Below are 9,553 nucleotides of genomic sequence, written 5' to 3'. Positions count from 1 at the left end.
ATGGTTGGACTCGATGATCCGGTGGGTCTCTTCCAACCTGGTTATTCTATGATTCTATGATTCCATGGACTTGTTTGTGAGGACGGAGGAGCATCTCTGGAAAGCAGTGATGGAATGGGAGCAGTGATTGGCAATAAGGATATGCATCTTAGAAGGGAAAGAAACCAGCAATTGGAAAAAATAGTGCTGTGGTTCACACTAACTAATGTGTTTATATTCATTTCCACCCCACTTTATTTTTTCACAGTATTGCTGAAACTGGCAAAAGTTTATAGAGGAATCTATGTTTGCTTTCCAAACACAACATAAGTTATTCAAAGCAAATTCTGATTTTTCAGATAAATTCTGTTGTTAGGCTGTGTCCCGTGGTCCAGCAGAACTACACACCATGAGGACCAAGGCCAGGCTTCCTGCTGATTGTGACACAGGGAATGTGGGACTTGAGCTGGTGTCAGTCTGCCAGCTGGAAAAATATAACGGGGAGGTGCTGTTTGATCGTGGATAACTGCCAGCCTGAGGATGTAGAGCAGCTAGGATCAAAGATTAGTGACATCACTTGCACCACTTGGATGCTGACCTGTCCACAGCATCTGTCTGATGTGGGGATGAAGATGGAAACACTCAGGAATGCCAGTAGATCACCAGGACACTATAAGGCATCCTGAACGAAGGATCTGGGGAAGTTTCTGGCTAGAAGTAAATCCTAGAAAGCATTATAATGAACAGAACTGATTTAGCACATTCTCGTTTGGCTAATTGAAAGGTTGATCTTTTGGTTTTTATTTGATACATCCAGTTGTTGCTTCACTATTCTGTCTTATGGCAGACTACGTGGTGTTGCTAAATTCATAATTCCCTATATTCAGACTAGAAACCAAGTAAAGACAGAATTGAGGCCAGTTCTGTTCAATATCTTTATCAATGACCTGGATGAAGGGATTGAAGGAATTCTCAGTAAGTTCACAGATGACACTGACTTGGGTGGGAGTGCAGGTCTGCTTGAGGGCAGGGAGGATCTGCAGAAGGACCTGGACAGGCTGGATCCATGGGCTGACACCAGCGGGATGAGGTTCAACGAGGCCAAGTGCTGGGTGCTGCACTTGGGAAACAACATCCCTGTGCAGCTCCAGGCTTGGGGCAGAGTGTCTGGAAAGGTGCCTGGCAGAGAAAGACCTGGGAGTGTTGGTCAACAGCAGCTGAACGTGAGCCAGCAGTGGCCCAGGTGACCAAGAAGGCCAATAGCATCTTGGATTGGATCAGAACCAGCATGGCAAGCAGGAGCAGGGATGGCATCATTCCCTTGGACTCAGCACTGGTGAGGCCGCACCTTGAATCCTGGGTTCAGTTCTGGGTCCCTCACTCCAAGAAGGACATTAAGCACATTCAGAGAAGGGAATGGAGATGCGGAAGGGGCTGGAGAAAAAGGGTTATGAGAGGCAATAGAGTGACCTGGGGCTTTTTAACCTGGAGGAGATAAGGATGACTTCACCACTGTTTACCGCTGCTTGAAATAAGGTTGTAGAGAGGTGGGTGCTGGTCTCTTCTCCCAAGAGACAGGCAATAGGATGAGAGGGAATGGCCTGAAGTTGTGTCAGGGGAGGTTCAGATTGTATATCAGGAAAATCTTCATGGAAAGGGTTCTTAGGTCCTGGCAGAGGCTTCCCAGGGAGGTGGTGGAGTCCCCCATCCCTGGAGAAGCTTATCAGATGGGTGGATGAGGTGCTTGGGAATCTGGTTTAGTAGTGGACAGGTACAGTTGGACTTGATGATCTCAAAGGTCTTTTCCAGCCTACGGATTTTTTTTTTTTTTTTTTTTTTTTTGCTGTATACTGTCCTGACTGATTTGTGGGTGAGGGCACCTTCCTTTAAGGTAATTGAAGTGGCTTCCACTGGGTTGCTGCAGCATCAGCATAGCTGCTCACAGAACTGCAGCTGAGCTGCTGTACTTTTCAGACTCATATGTTAATTGATTTGGGAATACGCTGTAACTTACATGGCTTCATTAGCTGCAGGTGACTTGCCTGCGCAGAAGGAATGGAGATGTAGAGAGCAGTGAAAACACAGAAATGCATACTGTAAGGATGAAGCTAAGGAAGCCTGTCCCTTCTCATGACCCACACAGAGCAGGAAGACAGAGCCAGACAAAGGGACATGGCTCCACAGCTTAATCTGGAAGGGTTTAATCTAAAGTGTTCGTTAATGTTTTGTGTCCTTTTTTCTTCTGGGCAGAACTCAAGGGTAAAAATGCTGTATTTTTTGAAAGCTGGCTGGTTTGTTTTATGTGGCCACTGTGGAAGAAAGAAGGAGGATCTCCAAGAGCAAGATCCAGAACCCAGTGGGCATCCTGTGAGATTGCAGTCTTGCGAACACAAAACCAGAACAAACTGTCACCACATTTTTGATAACAAATGTGTGTTGTCAGCCATCATGAAGGAAAGCTTGAAAATGAGAATGGAGAATAAATTCCAGCCTGCAGGGAAGGTTTGTCCTGCTTTACCAAGATTTGCCTTTGAACCTGTCTACTCATTCGAATGTCATCTCCTGGGGAAGATGGTCAGTATCACCTGAAGAGGGGCTGAAGTTACACTGAGAGCTTAACACCTTCATGGCAATACAGTGCCATCTTGCAGGATGGCCAGGGGACAAAGCTTTTCCCACAACATCTTCTTGCTCTGTTTCTTCCTGGGCTGTGAACCAAGCATGTGGTGAGATTCGTTCCCCTCTGGCAGCCCCCTTGCACTGACCGGCTCCATGCAGCCACTTCTGACTCCTCTGCCAGGGGAGCTGTGATTTTGAAGGCTGTGGGCATCATCGCAGAGGAAACAGTGGTGAAACCATTGTCCTGCCTGCCACTGCTGAAGAACCTGAGGAAGAGGGAAGGGGAATGACAGAGACCTTTCTAGGGGCTTCCACATGCACCCAGCAAAGACCATGGGGCCTCTGAAGAAAAAACTATCATCATTATTATTATTATTATTATTATTATTAATTAGCTTTTTCTCCTCATCCTTCTGCCTCATTTTACTCCAAGTAATTCATTAGGCACTGGGGTTTAACATGTGTTAGAAAGTAAAAGTAGGTTTAAAGCAGCAGCTAAAGATGCACCTCAAAACTAATCAACTTTCATGCACCATCTCTGGGGCTGTTCTGCAGGCTCAGCCCTGTCCTGTTGTTTCTGAGCAGGCTGACAGGTATAGAGTAGATCAGCAGAGTTTCTAACATGTTGAAAGAGCTGATCATCTTTTTAAGACTGTATTTTTTCTCCCTAGCCTTCCAGCAGTGTGAAACTGAGATGTTGCCCAATATGGTTGCATTTTTTTACTGATTATCAAGGATGCTTAGAATCCAGGCTACAGTAAGCACAATTTTTGGTCCCAGTTTGTACAGCTGAAAGAATGAGTGACTGCTGCAGCCTTGGAGGTAGTTTGTGCTTGTATGCTCAGCCCTGTCAGCCAGAGTTTTCTTTCTAATGTTTAACAGGCAAAGTGAGGTCCAAAATACCTATTTTTTTTTTTTCAATTCATGAGATGTCCACAGCCTTACAGAAGTTTCTTACCCAAAAATGAGTCAGATGCTTACCTGTCTTTACTGCCTCAGAAGCTCAGTCTTAAAGTGTCATTATTTAATGCAAAACAGTCCCTCAAGATCTAGCAGGGTGTTGCAAGAGCTGTGTGCCCTCCCCATGCCAGCAGCCTGTGCTAAGGCTTGCAGATGGCTGAGTAGAAGAATAGCATATGTGTAACGGAACAAGACTTCAGCAGGAATTATAAGGTTTTTTAGTAACAGAAACTTGTATCTGTCCATTTGAACATCGCAATGCCACAGCTGGATTAATTTTAATACAATACTTTATTTAGCACTCATCTGAGCTTGGGTTCCTGGAAGAAGGGCACTTCGTAAAGGTGTGGAGAGTTAAATTAGGCTGAAACACTATTTAATGGCTCTGTGATGTTTTGCATATTTCTATGGTCCAATAAACCCAAAGATCCATCAGCCAGGACGGTCTGATGTGTTTTCGAGCTTTCTGAAAAACTTCCTGTTCTCCTTTGCCCCTCTGTTTCATTTTTTAGTGTTTTACTATCAGGCTTAGCTGACTTAGTAGGGAACTTGGAATTTGGTGGCATCTTGGCTTGTATCAGAAATGGTGTGACCAGCAGATCCAGGGAGGTTATTCTCCCTCTGTACTTGGCACTGGTGAGACCGCTCCTTCAATCCTGTGTTCAGTTCTGGGCCCCTCACCACAAGAAGGATGTTGAGGCTCTGGAGCGAGTCCAGAGAAGAGCAACAAAGCTGGTGAGGGGGCTGGAGAGCAGGTCTTATGAGAAACGGCTGAGAGAGCTGGGTTTGTTTAGCCTGGAGAAGAGGAGGCTGAGGGGAGACCTCATTGCTCTCTCCAACTACCTGAAAGGAGGTTGTAGAGAGGAGGGTGCTGGCCTCTTCTCCCAAGTGACAGGGGACAGGACAAGAGGGAATGGCCCCAAGCTCCGCCAGGGGAGATTTAGGCTGGACATTAGGAAAAAAAGTTTCACAGAAAGGGTCATTGGGCGCTGGAACAGGCTGCCCAGGGAGGTGGTTGAGTCACCTTCCCTGGAGGTGTTTAAGGCATGGGCGAACGAGGTGCTAAGGGGCATGGTGTAGTGTTTGATAGGAATGGTTGGACTCGATGATCCAGTGGGTCTCTTCCAACCTGGTTATTCTATGATTCTATGATTCTATTATTCTATGATCTCTCTGTACAATTCTAGAGCCTGAAGCGTATTGCTGTGGACTATAATGCTGGTGAAAGCCTTAAAGCTGATGCTTCAACATGTCCGTCTTCCCCTGGGAATTAAGGTGGTGAAAGGATGAGAATGTGCTTCCATGTGGATCTTCTGTGGACCAAGATCATCTTTGTCTCAAACAAGTGCACTATTACAGAAGCCTGAATAAACCAAACAAAAATCATAGAATTATAGAATGATTTGGGTTGGAAAGGATCTCACAGCCTATCCAGTTCCAATGCCCCTGCCATGGGCAGGGACATCTCCCACTGGATCAGGGGCTCTAAGCCCCATCCAACCTGACCTTGAACACCTCCAGGGATGGGGCAGCCACAGCTTCTCTGGGCAACCCAGGCCAGGGCCTCACCACGCACGACGTGAAGAAATTTCTCCTACTGTCTGGTCTAAATCTGCCCCTCTCCAATTTAAAGCCATTCCTCCTAGTCCTGTCACTCCATACCTTTGTAAAAGTCCCTCCCCAGCTTTTCTGTAGGGCCCCTTCAGATACTGGAAGGTTGCTCTATGGTCTCCTCGGAGTTGTCTTTTCTCCAGGCTATTTTAATAGATTAACAATCTATTTTAAAGTAATGTTTCTGCTTACAAGGAAGGGGAAGGACCCTCAAGCAGCGTGTGTACTAGAGAAGAAGAATTGTAACCACAAAAGATTAAATTCTTGGAATCCACTGCGTTCTAGCGACTGGGAGATGTGCTCCTTGACCAGCATCATTCGTGCTTGGCAGATATGTTTTTCCTTGACATTTGTTTCCACAACATCCACTAAGATAGGGTCAGGATTGCTCTGTGTGCTCGTGGATTGCCGTCATGAATAGTTTGGAATTTCCTCAGTGGGAAGGAGGCAGAAAAGTCCACATGAACCTGCTAGGGCTGAGCTAATACTCATCTCCAAGATTTTTCAGGAGTTAAAACTGTTTTCTTCAGCTGTGGCGTTAGTTTTTTAGGTTACATCTAGAATTAGATGTCTTAAGAGAAATTTTATCCTCAGAGGAGGTCTGGTTGAAAGTCTTCCATCAAAACAGTTGTCTCCTTGGGAAATATTGATTTTTCAACGAAGTTTGGAAAAAAGCACTAACTGCACAACACTCAAAATATTTTGATTTAGCAAATGCAGTTGGGTACATCATGTCTGCATGTTCTGTGGAGCCAGGTGCACCCAACCAAGGACTTCCAGACTTCTTGCAGTGAGGTTGCAGCCCATTGTGGGTGAAATAGAGGTGCTGGGGAGTCTGGTCCAGAGGGAGCAGGGTTGAAAGACATGAGGCTGTACTTCACAGAATCATAGAATAGAATCATGTAATGGTTTGCGTTGGAAGGGACCTCAAAGCCCAACCAGTTCCATCCCCTGCCATGGGCCGGGTCACCTCCCACTGGATCAGGGGCTCAAAGCCCCATCCAACCTGGCCTTGAACACCTCCGGGGATGGGGCAGCCACCACTTCTTTGGGCAACATTCACCAGGGCCTCCCCACCCTCACTGGAACAATATTTCTCCCTAAGATCTCTTCTCAGTCTCCCCTCTTTCAGCTGAAAACCTTTCCCCTCATCCTATCCCTGCCCTCCCTGATCAAGAGCCCCTCCCCAGCTTTCCTGGAGCCCCTCTCAGTGCTGGAAGATGTTCCAAATTTTATCTGGAGCCTTCTCTTCTCCAGGCTGAACAACCCCAACTCTCTTGGCTTGGTGACTCATGATGGCATCATTTCAAAATCAACCCCTTTCATATAAATTGTAAATACCTCAGGGTTTTTCCACAAAGGAAAGTTGTTCACTGAAAAGCATTCTCCTTTTCAAATAATTCTTCAGCCTCCAATACATTCTTACAAACACTGCTGAAGAAATCAGACTTGCACAAGCATGTTCTAAATCAGGATCTGAGCCGTAGCAATTCCTGCTCCGCTAACCAATGTTGTTTAGTCTTTCTGGATGTTGGTTGGCATAATGAAAGCTGACCTCTGTGGCAAGTAACAGTGCTCTTTTATGGTTTGCTTTATAGGTATGTGCCTATAATCACCATCTCACCCTACATTTGAAAAAAACCCTATTTCTAGGAATATTGCCTGGTTCTTTGACAAGTTAAAGAGCCTTGAAAAACATTGTCCGAACCTGAGATGATTCTAAGCCTGGGAATAGTCAGATGTGAGATTTCTATCTGGACCTGTTTCTAGATTACAGCATTCAGTTATGCTTTGATCTATGCAAGCCTTCCTCCAATGTTTTCTGTGAAACATTAAGGCACAAAAAAGTGAGATAAGGATGGAGGAGCCTTGTAGTGCTGCAGGAACACCCAAGCAATACTGTCATGCCATGGTGATATCTCTGGCAGTGTTTGCTGTTATCAGTAATGAAGAGCACCTCAACTTCATCGGGGTCAAACATTGTCTGGGCTGTTCATTCCCATTGGCTGTACAGATTCAGTAACGGTGAAGGTGATAAGAAAAGAAAGAGGTAAAACCCAATCATCTTCTGTTTTGCTAAGGAGATATGAAAATATTTGTGAATTTAGCTCCTTTGTTTAAGTGCTTAGTCTGGAGATTGAAGCCTTGTCTGTTTATTTTTCATGAATGCACATAAATAATTTGAGAATGGTAAGGCTTGTGACCCCTTACATTGCCAGAAAGTGCACAAACATATTTGTATCTAAGCTAGAGTTTATATTCAGATATTGCATTACCTTCACACCCTGGAGTCACACAGCTTTGCCTCCCAGCACAGCAAAACACGTGAAACTGTGGAGCCCACAGTGCTGACACAGATGTGAAGTGAGGAGGGGTGCTTTGTGGTTGGAAAGACAGTCTGGCCATCCAAGGATCCACAGGCTCACAGTCCTGATAGTGTGCTAGGCCCTAGAACTAAAGCAGCAGGGCATGGAATTAAATGAAAGATATACAGGCAGCACAATTTTATTCTAAGACAGACTGGGCCAGGCTTACTTGATAGCCTTCACTGGTAGTAACACTCACGTTTTAAAATCAGAGGATAATTAGGTTGGAAAAGACCTTTGAGATAATCAAGTCCAGTGGTACCTGTCCACCACTAAATCATGTCCCCAGGCACCTGTTTCCACATTTTAAACCCCTCCAGGCATGGTGACTCAACCACCTCCCTGGGCAGCCTCTGCCAGTGCTTGAGAATCCTTTTAATGAAGAAGTTTTTCCTAATGTCCAATCTAGACTTCCCCTGCCACAGCTTAAGGCCATTCCCTCTTGTCCTCTTACCTATCACTTGGGAGAAGAGACCAACACCCACCTCAGCATAACCTCTTTCCAGGGAGCTGTAGACAGTGATAAGGTCTACCTTCAGCCTTCTCTTCTCTGGGCTGAACAACCCCAGTTCCCTCAGCCGGTCCTTATAAGACCCTTGTTCTCCAGCCCCTTCACCAGCTTCATCGCTCTTCTTTGTACACACTCCAGACCCTCAATGTTGTTCTTGGAGTGAGGAGCCCAAAACTGAATGCAGGATTTGAGGTACGGCCTCACCAGTGCTGAGCCCAGGGGCACAATCCCTCCCCTGCTCCTGCTGGCCATGCTGGTTCTGATACAAGCCAAGATGCCATTGGCTTTCTTGGCCACCTGGGCCACTGCTGGCTCATGTTCAGCTGCTGTTGACCAACACTCCCAGGTCCTTCTCTGCCAGGCACCTTTCCAGCCTCTCTGCCCCAAGCCTGGAGCTGCACAGGGATGTTGTGTCCCAAGTGCAGCACCCAGCACTTGGCCTCGTTGAACTTCATAGCATTGGTGCCAGCCCATTGATCCAGCCTGTCCAGGTCCCTCTGCAGATCCTCCCTGCCCTCAAGCAGATACACACTCCTGCCCTGCTCAGTGTCATCTGAGAACTTACTAAAGGTGAACTCAATTCCCTCATCCAAATAATGGATAAAGATATTGAACAGAACTGTGCCCAGCACCAGCACTTGTGACCAGCCTTTAGCTTTAGGTGAAAAATATGCACTCAGTCTAATCTGTCCTGGCTTAAATAAAATACTGGCTATCACAATACACTGAAAACCAGAATGAGCATATAACAAACTGTTCAATGTATAGATTAGTAGAAAAAGCTGTAAATTGGGAAAGCAACAGGATAAATAAGAGATGACAAAGTCTTAGTGCTGAAGGCAGTATCGTGTTGAAGATTTGCCACTGGCAAAGCTGCACAAACATTGGTTTTGGAAGCAGTGTTATTTGATACTTGCATTAATGATCTTGGCACAAAAAAAAAAGGAAATAATGAAATTTGGTGACAATGAGACTGCAAAATTAGAAAATGTTATTTTGGAGAGCATTACTATAAATATCATGTGAATGAAGTGAATGGGTTTGAAGTGCTTAGGGCTATGATGTAGTAGTGGACCGGTACGGCTGGACTTGGTGATTCCAAAGGTCTTTTCCAACTGAGGGATTCTGTGATTCTATGATTCTGTGAAGTCTGGAGCAACAGGTATGGGAAAATGCCCTGAACAAACCTGGTTGCCCATGGTAAAAATGTCACATCAGGATAGATGCATGGAAGGGTTCAGTGTGGAATGTTAATTACTTCTGTGGAATGATAATTACTTCTGCAAAGCAGAGTGGCAGTCTTGTGAATGAATATGTTTGCTCTGCTGAGCACAGTGCGAGGAGACCGAGACCTATAAATTCATCAGCATCCATGTCCAGGAGGAAGACCTGTTTAAGCTAATGGGTATTGTTGACAATAGAACAAATGCCTTTAAATTATCTGTGATGAATTTCATCTGGAAACAATGAGATATTGAAAAAAAATATTTCTATCTTCTTTTGGGTC

Source organism: Phaenicophaeus curvirostris, chromosome Z (genome assembly GCF_032191515.1).
Source record: "Phaenicophaeus curvirostris isolate KB17595 chromosome Z, BPBGC_Pcur_1.0, whole genome shotgun sequence".
In the NCBI taxonomy this organism is placed as follows: domain Eukaryota; kingdom Metazoa; phylum Chordata; class Aves; order Cuculiformes; family Cuculidae; genus Phaenicophaeus; species Phaenicophaeus curvirostris.
This window is presented reverse-complemented; position numbering follows the sequence as displayed.